General features: G+C 39.5%; 1 protein-coding gene across 1 annotated transcript in view; it reads left to right on the top strand.

Annotated features, from left to right (window-relative positions):
• The window catches only part of RP1L1 (RP1 like 1), a 181081-nt gene that overhangs the window by 9755 nt on the left and 157590 nt on the right, over nt 1–13736 (top strand). The gene's annotated exons all lie outside the window — the stretch shown is intronic.

Below are 13736 nucleotides of genomic sequence, written 5' to 3'. Positions count from 1 at the left end.
TCAGCGGTACATAGGATGTACCTCATGGTGAGTTTCCTGGAGGAATTCTTGTCATAGGTATAAGTCTGAACTAAATGCACATGAGTCCTTCGAAGTGTAAGGTTCCCTGCTTCTGTAGTAAAGAGAACAAAGGAAATACATTTGAAATGGTTCTTGACTCAAGCTTTGCATTATCTGCTTATGTTCTTTATTCGGGAGATGAATGTGAAAAGTCTTTGTTGTGTTCAAACAAGAAATCGAATAATCTTGAGGCAAAATAGCAAATTGTCTTAGCAATTTAAGACTTAAAAGAATTATTAGAAATTTTGAATGTCCAGGTGACATTAACTGTCTTGGATGTTCCTATTTTATTTGTAAATTCGGTTTTCTTATCCATAAAATGAGAGTGTTGAATTCTATGTGCTTGTAGTAGATTCTAGTTTGCAAAGATGGCCCCAGTGATGTCTCCCTTTTCACATCCTTTTCTAGGTTGACCCTGGCCCTTTTCATCAGGAGTAGAGCCTAGTCCCCTTGCCTTCCATCTGGGCAGACTGTGACTTGCTTGTAGCTAACAGAATCTACTGGTGGGGATGTTGAGTGACTTCTGGGCCTTGTTAGCTAAATTACTTGCTCTGGAAGCCTTTAGCCTTAGTAGGAGCAGTCCCGCTGCTCTCAGCCCCCAAGCTGTAAGAAAGCCCAAAGCCCGGAGTAGCCCACGTGGAGAGACCATGCACAGAGTTTTGCAGCTGCCCCAAGACTACGTGAAGAGAAGGAGGTGACCAGCCCCCTGCTGTGCCGTTCTAACTACTTTGTGAGCACAGCCACATTAGAGAAACCCTGAGCCAGAACAATCCCGCCAAACTCTTCCTTGAATTGTTGACCCATAGAAATACTGAGTGATAATGAAGTGATTGTTAGTGTTTTAAGCCATTAAGTTTGGGGGGTGGTTTGTTACCTAGATAACTGAAATGTCTCTCTAGGATCTGTCATTCTATGGTTCTCTGATTCATTGATGAACATGGTAGAACCATCTTAACCAACAGAATGAGGAAATGATGTCATCCAAGGAAATGTTCTGTTGCTGTGGTTTCTTCTCCAAGGAGGCTCATTCAGTGGAATGTGGTATTAAGAATATGAGTAGGCACTTTAGAGTTTGGTAAGCCTGCATTTGAGCCCATGAGTAGTTTGAAGACGATAGATTTGAGGCAGCTATTTAACCTCTGAGCCTCAGCTTCTTCACCCATGCAGTGGGGATGATAATTTATCTAGCAAGGATTAAGCAATAAGCCATGTAAACCTCTTAGCACAGTCCCTAGCGTGTAGAAGGTGCCCAGTGCGTCTTAGTCGCTATAGCCGAGTTGGCTATCATCATAGTAATTGTTCACACACTCAAATTGAAGATGGCAAGTGGTAACTTCCACTGAAACAGTTTCGAAATGAGAAAATTTTAATCCATGTGCACAGTCACATGCTGAACAATGTGTAATATAAATGTACTGACTAAACTCACTCATTGTTAGGAAGTCCTCCCTTAAAGTCCTCAAGCAAAGAGGCTTTCTGTTGTCATATTGCCATTACAGCAATCATAGAGGGCTTCTTAGCACATCAGTGTTATTTTCATTAATAGTTATGATAAGCAGTAACTAAGGCCGTGATCTTTCCTTTTAATGTTACGTCCTGTACAATTTTAGGTAGAAGTATAGGATTTTGTTTAGAGTGTAAAGAACTTATTGCTTTTAAAAAAATGAAAGAAAACTGAGATAGAAGCTCTTTATCACCATCAACATGTGTTGAGTATCCATGGAGATGATGGCACTGAATTTCATAAGGATTCAATGCTATCCCTATTCCAAGAAGATTTCCAGTGTTTCAGTACCTCTGGAGTCTGTTTGTGTAAAGATAATAGGGTCCCAGGTACAGAAAGACCCTTTGGATCATGCGCCTAGTTTATGCCCCTGTACCAAGTAGAACTGTTTGTGTCGTCATTCTGGAAATGAGTCAAATAACAATAGGAAGGAAAAGCAGATTTTTAATGTGAGTTTCAGAGATGAAGTTAAATATAAAGAATGTATCCCATTTAAAGAGGGAGAAAGCAGTACAAATTATCTGGAGGGGTCATAGAAAATTTAACTTTTGGAGACATTTACCAATGGAATCAAATGCCATTTAAGGGAATTGAGGGGCAGTCCGTTTAGGAGGTTCCAGTATACCATTATCCTACGTTTTCCCCACACTGAAATTCATCTGAACATCATAACACCCTCGGAGATAATGAAAAATAATACAAAATGGTGAATAGCTTACCAAAGATACTAAGTTTCAACCAAGATGGATTGTTTGTACCTTGTACTATGTTCTATTCTATTCTATTAATACCCTTGAAGCCCTACATAAAAAATATTCTCTTATAGGTAAGAGTTATAGTCACTGTCCTGTTTCTTCCTTCCATAATATAGTTTGTTGGTATAATGGAAAAGCAGGAAAAACTTTAAAGGTTATAAAAATTTAACCGTTCTATGATTATTTGAGTACCTCGTGTGACCCAGGTATTATTCTGATTGCTTAAACCACAAAGACAATAGTACTTAGTCTTCTTCATGGAATTTGTGGTCCTCTGCTATAGGAGATAGACATATAAACACATTGAACATAAGGTAATATATTCTCTATGAGAGTCTAATAGAATCTTTTCTACAGTGTATTTTCCCCACAGCAGCTTGAGTGATCTTTTGAAAATGTAATTGAGGTCATGTCAGTACTTTGTTAAAAATACTCCCAAGTTTCCCTGTCTCTCTCTCTCTCTCTCTCTCTCTCTCTCTCTCTCTCTCTCTCTCTCTCTCTCTCTCTCTCTCCCACACACACACAACACACACACACACACTTAACTGCCCTAATTCATCTGCTGTTTTTTCCTTGTCCACTCTGCTCTTCCTCCAGTACTTCAGGATTGTTCCCACCTCAAGTTTCAGTACTTGATAGTTCCTCTTCATGGAATGGCTTACCCCCCTACTTTCATATTTTGTAATCTCAGTCAGTCTTCCTTGATTACCCTATGTAAAATTGAAAATGCAAATAAACAACAAAAACCCCTGACACTTTTGTACCCTCTCCTTTGCTTTATTTTTCTCCATAGCAGTTATCACCATCTGATGTACTAAATAGTTTACTTGTTTATTGTCCTGCTTGGAATGGAACTCTCACATGGCAGGAATTTTTGTACTATTTAGCATCTAGAACCATACCTGGTATCGAGTTAGGTGCTCAATGAAGTTTTTGTTGACTTGAATTTAGTTGTTGAAGTATGCTTTAAACATTATGGGAACACAGACCAAGAGCCATTAATTCTCACTGGGGATGTCAGGAAAAGCTACAGAGAGGAATTGATAATTGATCTACGCTCAAAGGGCAGGAGTCTCTGGGTGGACCAGTCAGAAAAGAAGATGTAACATGAATAACAGCTGATCCAAGGCCTCAAATTCAAATGCCAATGGTGCCCAGGCATATAACTGTAAACGTGTACGTAGTCTGACTTTAAGATAACAGGGAATCAGGAGACTGATATCCTGTCTGAAATTATCCAAGATTCATATATAATGACGATGATGATGGTGTTCCTGGTGTTGCTGGTGGTGGTGGTGGTGGTGGTGGTGGTAAAGGTGGTAAATTCTCTTCAGGATAAGTGAAATATGTTTGTGATCTCATCTGACACAGACTGTCAGCTTGTAATCTGGCTTATGTGGAGGTGAGAAAGCTGGGTAGTTTTACATGCTGAAGTGTGGAATTGCATGGCAAAGACTGGCTACTCAGACCATCTCGTTGAGTGTGCTAGGTAGCATAATAAAAATATTTAAGGTGAGCTTTTTATCTCCTGGATATGTGAATGTTCACAACTATCCTCTATAGGAACTTAAATTTCTCTGAGATATGAACTTCTACGTCTTTGTGCTTTGGCGACTGTCAAAGGGAAAGGGATAGATAAGAAGCTTAGAAAACTTGTGCCACACAGTAAGCAACTGCCTGACTGGAGTGAGATCAGTGTGTAAATAGTGCCTGAGATCAGGCTACTCACTGCCTCGTCTAATTCAGAGTGCAGGTGAAATCATTCCAAGTGAGTAAGAAGCATTACAGAGCTAGATTTTCTATTGAGCACAGCTTTTGATAAAAGGAAGAAGAGCTGGATATTGACTTTTTGGTGCCTGTTCTATCAGTGGTCTGTTAATCAACAGAGGATAAATTATTGCTCTTTGGAAACAGGAAAGGATCCCCTTGGTTTGAAGGCATTTCCACCTTTCTTTTCTTTGTTTTTTCTCTTTATTGGTAGAGGATCTTTCCTCGAGCCATTTGTTCCTTGGGGGTTTTGTTAAGGACTGAAGGGAAACTGAAGGGAGCTCTTTTGATTTATCTTTTATCCTTTCCTTTTGGTCACTCCACAGGGCTAAAATAGCCGAGTTGGCTTTAATATGTCTCCATTAGAGTCCAAACATTAGCTGGAATAAACCATCATGCCTCACAATGAAAAATGTCCCCTGATTGGCTAATTAATCAGTCAAAGGGGAATGACATGGCTCTCGGCTTGAGGGACTCTGCTAGAGAGAAACAGGCTGTTGATAAATGGTTTTCCAACAAATTCATATATCAAGGAAACTTAGTCATTTTTTAACTATAGTTTGTGTGACTGCAATTTTTTTCCAACTTTTTCTTTTCTGCTGCTCTTGCTGTTTAGGCTGTTTTTTTGTTGATAGAAAAATATAGGATTTTAGATATGAGAAAATAAATGCTTTCTATTTATTCATGTCTGTTAGTTTGATTGGTTTTGACTGTCTAGGTTTATCAATAGGTGAATTCAGATAGCTTTTTCCAAAATAATTTATGAAATTAAATTTTCCTTGTTTCCGTCAAAGTTAAGGTCTCCAAACGCTGGTCCACACTGCCTGAGTTTGAATCCTGGCCCCATCAGTGGCTAGTGGGCGAATTACTTGACCTCTCTGTACTTTTATTTCCTCATCTTTAAAACAGGGATAATAATAGTGTCACTTAATAGGATGGATTTGATAATTAAACGATATCATCCGTAAAGCATTTGGAACAGTGCCTCGCACATAGTGATTACTTTTTAAATATTCAGTGTTACTTTTTAATCAAAGTAATATATACACATAGATTTTCAAAACTGACCTTCATTAAACAGCATGAAAAATGACATCCTTCAATCATACCCCTCATCTCCTCACTTACCAAGGCTACTCCCCACAGCACCTTCAGTTCTTTTTAAATTATGATATTTATCTTTATTTATTTTTTTATTGTTAGTTTCAGGTATACAAACCAGTGTAATAGTTAGACATTTATACCCCTCACAAAGTGATAACCCCCTCCCCCAATCTAGAACCCCTCTGACATCATATATGTAGCTGTTACAGTTCCACTGACTCTATTCCTTATGCTGTACTCCACATCCTGTGACTATATATATGTGTGTATACATATACATATGTGTGTGTGTGTGTATATATACATATTAAATTATAGTTGACATTCATTATTATTCAGCTTCAGGTGTACGCTCCAGTGGTCAGGCACCTACACTGTCCATGAAGTGGTCTCCCTAGTAAGACAAGTGTCCATCAAATATCTTTATATTTTAAAATAATATCTTACATTGACTTTCTTAAGGTGTTAATTTTTAGCATTATCTGGATTTCTATTTTGTTAGGTTAGAATTTAGGCTATTTACTACTCAAAATACTGATGTCTTATAATTATTAATTAATTTAGTATTTGGTGTTTATATTTTTATGACTATGTAAATACCATTCCCTGTTAAGCCAAGTAGTGTACTTTCATTACATTTCCTTTCACAATTTTGTACTGTTTTCTGGTGGGAAACAAAAGGTATAGCCACGTAATTTTTCCCATACCCTCTACTGGCCTCTTAATACAAAACTTTCTGCATGTCCAACATCAGATAATGTGTCAGGTGTGTCTTTCCTCAGGAGACTGCCCTCCTAGGACCCCCTCTTCCTGCTCACTCTGAACTGGCTATTTGGTTTGCTCCATTCCTATCATCCTAGGCGTTTCTCTCCACCTTGCTCCTGTTCACCTACTCTGTCCTGACCCCTATGTCACCTCACTCATCTTCCAGCAGCTTTCTGAGAAGAGGTGCAGGTGTGAAGATCTCTATTCTAATATCATGGCAGATTGTGTGGGTATAGAATTCTGGGCTGAAAATCATTGTCTTTTAGAATTTTGAAGATACTGCCCTAGCGTCTTCTGATATCCATTGTTGCTATACTTATTATGATCCTTTACACGTTTGTTTTGTCTTCTCTTCAGTTTTTAAAATCTTATCTTTGGATTTCTAAAACCTCTTGGAAATGTGAGTTACTTAAGTGTTTTTATATACGAGTCACTTGATATGCCTTCCACTGTGAAGCTTCATATCCTTCCACCAGTTCTGGAAAACTACCTTTTATTCATTCTTTGATAATTTTTTTCTGCTCTGTTTTCTCTGGAAGTCATTAGTTACGTGGTGGACTTACTGGATTATTCCTCAGCTTTTAAAACATCTTTTGTTTTTATTTTTCCATTTCTTTGTTCTACTTTGGGGGAGATTTTCTTGAGTTTATCTTCTAAACTTGCCATTAAAATTTTAAGTTTTGCTCGCATATTTTTAATTTCCAAGAGCTATTTTTCATCACCAAATTGTTTCTTTATTTTTACATAGCATCTTGTTTTTATTCCATTGATGTGGTATATTCCCTTTTCTCTGAATGTATTATGTTTTGAAAAAACAGGTTGCTTTTCTGTCCCCTTCCTCTGAACTTTATTCTTTTGGACTTAAGAATCAATTAATGAGCAGTTGATGAGAAGTTGATTCATAGGCAGCACTGCTCAGCTGGTGAGTTTTGCTGTAGAGTGTTCATGGTGAGTTGGCCTTTCTTTGGGGGACCCCCAGATGTCAGAATTTGCAGGTCTTTTCTTAAGTGGGGTTGTTTCTCTAGAAGGCACTCTTACTTGGGAAACATGCCCAGATTCTGGTAAGGAGTGGGGTCGGGAGGTCATTACATACATACTCTGTCCTCCTAGTCAGGCTTTATCTCACCCTGCCCTCCAGCTGCAACCTTGGTCGTCGCCAGCAGAGCCTCTCAAGTTCAGTCTTTCCAGAGATTAAACCTTTTGTCTCCTCACACGTTATTTTAGAGGGGTAAAAAAATGGCTATTGCTCCCCATTCTGCAAGTGGATAGGGGCTAATGCACAGGGCAGTTCAGCAAATGGGAAGGAAGGTTAAAAACACAAAGATCACACTCATCACATCAAAAGAAACATTTGTTTAAAAATTTCACAATGCTTTTCACATCCATCAATTCCAACATGGAAACTACTTTATTTTAAAACTTTTGAGTAGGGCCAGGTAAGTGGGTGTTATTTTCAAATCCTACCCTAGCGTTATTCCCATTTTAAAAGGAGAAACAAACCAAAACGTATCCTATTTGCTACTCAGATTTACTTCCTTATAAGGTTTATTTAAACAGGATTGGCTTAGAAATCGTCAATTTAAAATTATCCCTGGACTGTCCTGTGGACTTCTTTCTTTACAAATGCATATTTCCTCTTCTCCCTCCTCGGCCGGCCACGTGACTATCTCTTACATAAACCTCTGGAATATGAGTTGAATAAGACAGAAAAAGCCCCCACTGTGAGGTGAATAAGATGGTACATTTGTCATTACTCTTTATTCCCCCAGCTCTAGTGTTCATTCTTCTTATGAGTTAAGCACAAGTAATTTGCTGAGTGTTTCAGTTGTCTAAAGTATATCATGGAAATATGCAATTCTTAATTTGTCCTATAGAAATGTGTGAGTGGATTGCAGAAAATGCTCTGATTCCAGAAATATACCGTTGCTGTTATTACCTTGATAAGGAAGTCTTTTGGGAGTGATTCCCCGTAGCCAGCAAGCTACATCTATCGTATGTTTTCTCCAAGCACACGTTGGCAGGAGGCCTTATGTCTTGCCCCTGGCTTCCATTTTCCTCTCCCACAGAAAGAATGCAAGGTGTTCTGCCAGGAGAGACAGGCCTCACCTACTGCAGGTTTGCCTTTCTTAGAAATTATAATTGCACTATTGGGAAAGATTAATGGAAACTAGTTAAGATGTTAAGGTGGAAAGAGGAATGAACTGAATGACAGGAGTTTCTCCGTTTCAGTCTTAGATCTGTTGGTAACTACTCTATTGGCCTGGAGCCAAGCCTTAATCTCTCTGGTTCGGAGGTTTAGATTGAAGCGTTGGTGGGATCGCTTTCTGTGAGAATGATGATGAGTGCGTTAAGTGCATACCCAGAGTTGTAGGGACAGAAAGTAAAAACAAGCATCGTTTTCCTCATTGTATATCTTATTTACCCAGCATAACTGGGTAAGGAACTTGCGTATGATCTTTGATGTCTTTGTTGACTTTGACAGTTAGATCCAGTCAGACCATCACCAACTCCAATTGATTTTGTATTTTTAATATCTGCAGCATTTTTCCTGCTTTCCATTTTTACTGATATCCTGGTCATCAATACTCCCAGTTGTTATTACCCCTGAATTACTCGCCTGATTGGTCTTCCTGACTCCAGTTTTTCCCTTTTTCAGGGCATCCTATTGTCATCTATGTTCTCAAAATCTCTCCTTGGCAGTGTTCTGTCCTCCTTCAGTAGTCCCCTATGTCTAACAAATGCACATGCCTTTAGCCCAGTGTACTAGACCCTCCACCATCTTGCTCTAATCTCTGTTCCAAATACTAATGCCTGCTGATCCATAATACAAATCTCCACCAGGACTGTCTCAACCAGCTCAAGACATCCTTTGTCCTCTCACATCTTTGTTTGTTTCCCCACACCATTCCCTCCATTTTTACTGCTCTTGGCTTGTCCACTCTGCCTGCCTGAATCCTTCCAGGGCAGCTCAAGTCCTGCTTCCCGCCATTGAGGAAGGAAGAGAAGTAATGCACAATTGTTCAATCGAATAAGCACTGGTCCTTAAAGCCCTGGCTCATTAATGTGTTCAGCAGGTTTTTATTAAAGGCCTCTGTGCCAGACACTAGTAATGAACAAAACATACAAGAATCACTGCCCGCAGGGGTCCTACCGTCTTCATGCAGGTTTCCTAACCGAAGTCTATCCCTTCTCCAAACTCTGCATTTGTCTGTATTTGCGATCACCTTGTGCTGCCTTAGCTTGTTACCTCTTTTATTATCCTTCTAATAGCATGTGTCTTACTGCTCTACCATAAGGTAGATGCCATGCTTTGTGTCCTTCATAGGCCCTGCCTGGCTCACTAGGAAACTAGGTAACTATGAGTTAGGTGGTATAATTTTAAATGGGTAGATTGAACTTCTTAAAATACTCATGGGAATCAAGTATATTGTTTTAGTTGCAGGTTAATTTTCCTGCTTCTTAATCAGTACCTATATGTAAAAATTGTTCAGTTTCTGGTTGCTACTAATAACCATATGCATTAATCACTTTTAAAAGAGTTACTGAAAATTTACTTCCATAGTAATCTATGGAGATATGTTTCAACAGGAAGAAGTATTTTTCAGTGTTTATAATAAAGAACGCTGTATCTCCCAGATCAGTCTTAGTAATGCTAAAAGTAGAACAGGCAGATCTGTGTGCACCTGACATACGCAATATGAACCTATGAAGTATTCTTGCTAAAAAAGTTGAACTTAAACCTAATCACATCTCGGGAAGTAACGTTCATTCACAAAAAATACAGAGTATGGAGATACAAACATAATGACCTTATAAAGAAATGAATAAAAATTCAAAATGTGGAAAATTGTTTAAGATAACTGACATAATTTCCACGATAAGTTAGTGGCATGAAAAAAAAGGTGGGAGACTGCCAGGAGAAGGGAGAATGTAGCTAGAAAGACCTTAAGAGATATAAGTAACTAGACATTAATAAGTGGGCCTAGTTTGGAACCTGATTTGAACTATAATAAGATACATATGAGACAGATAAGGAATATGATTATGGATTGTGTGTTAGATGATACCAAGGAATTATTATCAGTTATGATTGGGTAAAAAGATGTCCTTATTTTTTTAGAGGTCTGTACTGATGAAAGTAGGAGTAAAATGATTTGATATTTGAGATTTGCCTTAAAAATACATGAGCAAAGAATAAAGGAATGATGTAATAATGTGGCATGGCCTTGTTAATTGTTGATGGGAACATTGGGGCTTCACTAATTTGGTATATATTTGAAAGCTTTCATAATAAAAAATTTGTTCAAGAATCTGCCAATTATAATATTCTTTAATGTTTCTTTAGCTCTGCTCAAAGAATGGTTTAATTATTTTGTGTAGTTGGTTCAAAATGTCATGGCCATCCTTCAAGTGCAAAAAGTTGTTAGTGCCGTTTATTTTTGTCCCAATATGTCCTAGTTTACCCCTTCCTTAAATCATTTCCGTACGTCTTCTTGTCGTTTGTATTAGTATTAATAGAAATCAGGGATGGAAGCCAGTGAGAGAGAGAATGGAGGTGGACCAAAGATAATTGCCACAAGAGAATAAATACTAATATGTTGATTCTTTCACAGACTAATTCCCCTGCTCTGTGAGCACCTCATCGCCCTGTACCTAGAGGTCTGCCACGTCCCTTACTTACGCTGCGTCGTCCTGATCACATGGGACAGAGACGAGATGTAGAAACGATAGAGTGCTTGATTCCTCCTGAGTCCACCATCACCTGTGGACTCCTGACTGCTTTGGAAATCTGGATCTGGGAGTAGCGCATGGGAAGGAAGATTTAAGAATGTAGGGTAACTAACAGGTTTCTGTCATGATTTGGGTTCTGACAAAGACAGCAGTCCCAGGATGGGAGCGAGTTCAAGAAGTGGTTGTTTTATCAGGGGGTGACAGGATGGACTGCGAAGCTCTTTCAGGTCTGGAATATCCAAGTTTGATTGGTCTTCCAGGGGTGAAAGTTGTTTGCATAGATTGAAGTATACCCTTGTGTGTGGGGTGAGGAGTTCTGAGGGAATTGGTTTTAGTGTCTGAGTACCTCGCTGTGTGTAAGTCCCAGAGGTTTGGCTCCAAAGCCAAGGTGACCCAGGTGTTGTCAACTCTATGAGCTTCTTCCTGAAGTTATTCTGTGTGTTTGGAGACGGATATTATGAGATTTATGACTTCCAACGAGCGTCTCCGTTACTCTAAATCTTGTTCCTCTGTTCCTTCATCTCCCAAGCTATCTTTTTATTTGTTCATTTCTTTGACGTCTTTGCATTCTTTCCTTTATTGTACATTTTTTAGTTTATCAGTGGGACACAGTTAGGATTCGTAAGGCACATAGTGTATCTTTTACGTTCACATTGGAGGAATGGTACTGTACGTTGGCCGCATTTCAGTGGCTCTTGTGCATGATGTGATGTTTTCTTCACCACTTCCAGTCTGTCACCAATAGAATCGCTCAGGGGCCGATGACAATATCCATGGTCAAGGATAGAAATGCTTTTATCTTTGAGGCAAGCTTGTTCATCTAGTAGTTAGGATTCTTAAGATACTGACCACAAGCCCAAAGCATCCAGGAGTCAGGCTGCAATGATAACAGAAGTTCTATTTTATTAAAAATGGTTTGGCATATAGTTCAATGAGTATTAATTGTGTTAAAAATCAGAAAACTTAGATATACGTCCTAGTTCTATCACTTCACCCTCAGTGTGACTCTGGGCAAGTTATGGAATTTGAGAGCTGAAAGAGACTATCGAGTTTTTCCCTTAACTATCCCTCCAGAAAAGGAAACTGAGGTCCATGGAGGTTGGACTTGACTAGCACAGGGCTGGGCTGAGAGAATTCTAGTCTTGTAACTTCTAGGATGAAGGCACCATACCACTTACCCGGCCAGTTACTGCTCTGTGCTTCTGTTCCCTCATCTGGGAAATGTGTGTGAAAGCACTGTGAGACTCAGCAAGGCATGACGCAAATGTAAAGAGTGGCATTATCTCTGAAATGATGGGAAGTCAGTACCAGCTAATACCTGGGTCACATGCCTCTTCTCCTACTTTAGTATTTGAGAAAGAGTTTGAGGTGCAGTGTTACAAGCCATCAATGGGAATTCATGCCATTACTTTATGTATTCCCACCTTACTTCTCTCTCTGCAGGATGAGGCTTAATTAATTTGTCACAGTAGGAAAAATTTACTTGAGTTTTTATATGTTTTAGGATTCTATTTTTTAGTTGCAGTATGTACATAAAAAGCTTTCCTCTCTATCTTGCTGAGCTTGTGATAATAAAATGTAGAGCTGAAGAGACTTCCACCAAAGATCCAGCAAGGTGGCAACTTTCTTATATGGACTTAGGGTCTGTCTGTGCAGAAAAGGAGAGTTGGACCAGACTTGTCATCCACATACGTAGTGACGTGGGTCCTACTAAGTGTCTTGGTCAAGGGTTTTGGTTGGAGACTCTGGGAAAGCAAAGAGGAGAGATTAGTATACTTTTCTTTTGAGGCTAGTGTAACATTAAGAATTTGGACTTTATTCCCCACCAGATCATGTAGATAAACTCTGTTCCATTGTTTTAGTTAACTATGACCAAGAGAAACCCAATTTAGTCGTAACAGCGCTTACAGTCAATGAACCACAAAATAATTACCATCGACATTGTATAAAACCCTGCCCTAACGTCTGATTGCATGAGTGCAGTTTAGCAACAGGTCGCCCTTGAACTGGACAGTGTGTTTATACATATGCAGTGTCGAAGCATTGACTGGACCTAAGATTCGTACCAAATTCTGTAGAACAGACTCTTACTAGGTAATGTCCCTGAATCTGGGCTTTTACTTCGTGGAGGTGACATTGTAGATAAATGCAATTTCAACCAAAACTAAGTAGGACGAAAATCTTAAAGAACAGAAGTAACAAATGCAAAAACGGTGTAGGATAGTGGGAAGAGTTACAGGCGTTGTACAGACCTGGGTCTCAGTCTGGCCCTTGTGCATCATGCAACCTTAGGCTGGAATTTAACTTTTCTGAGGCTGGGAGGTCAGCTAGTGACAAATAGCCCAGTAAGGACTAACCTGGAACAACTGTTCAGCTTTGTTGGAAGTCACCCTAACTTGGAAAGAATCTATTTTTCCCAATAAAATTCCTTAGATCCATGTTCAAATCCATAATCCTTAAGCATTGTCCTCTGGTCCCCCACCAACTGACTCTTCTTAGCTCATGGCCCATGGCGGCTTGCTCACATGCTGTGCCCCTGTACTCAGACCTATGCAGACCTCATGTTTTGTCCACTGCACCCCAACTGAGACCGAGGCAGTGGGTAGTCTTAGACCACTGTGGGGTGTGCTGTGAGGGTGCTGCCCACTGGGCTTTGGCCCTAGTGGCTGTGCTGTTCCCTGCATGCTTTCTCCAGGTTAGGCCACTCACCTGTACGTTTCAGACCCTAATTGAGATGGACTGTCATACGTCAGGCAGGTGTGATGGGGAGTGAACTGGACTTTTTTTTATGGCAGTTGTAGAAGGCAGAGTGAGGTGAATAGACAGCCAGGCTGGAGAAAATGAAACAGGAACAGACATGTCTGTTCATCGTCTCTGTCAGGCCTGAAGGGGACTGTTCATGTTGTAATGTAAAAGCAACCACACCGAAACACTTCAGGCATAAACACACCTTTTAAAGTCTGTCAGTTTTACTGAGACTTATCTTACATTGATACTGTGTTTAAATATAGTTAATAGTACACAACATAAGTGCAGGTTTATCATACGTT

The sequence above is a fragment of the Rhinolophus hipposideros genome, assembly GCF_964194185.1.
Source record: "Rhinolophus hipposideros genome assembly, chromosome: 16".
Lineage (NCBI taxonomy): Eukaryota > Metazoa > Chordata > Mammalia > Chiroptera > Rhinolophidae > Rhinolophus > Rhinolophus hipposideros.
This window is presented reverse-complemented; position numbering and strand designations above follow the sequence as displayed.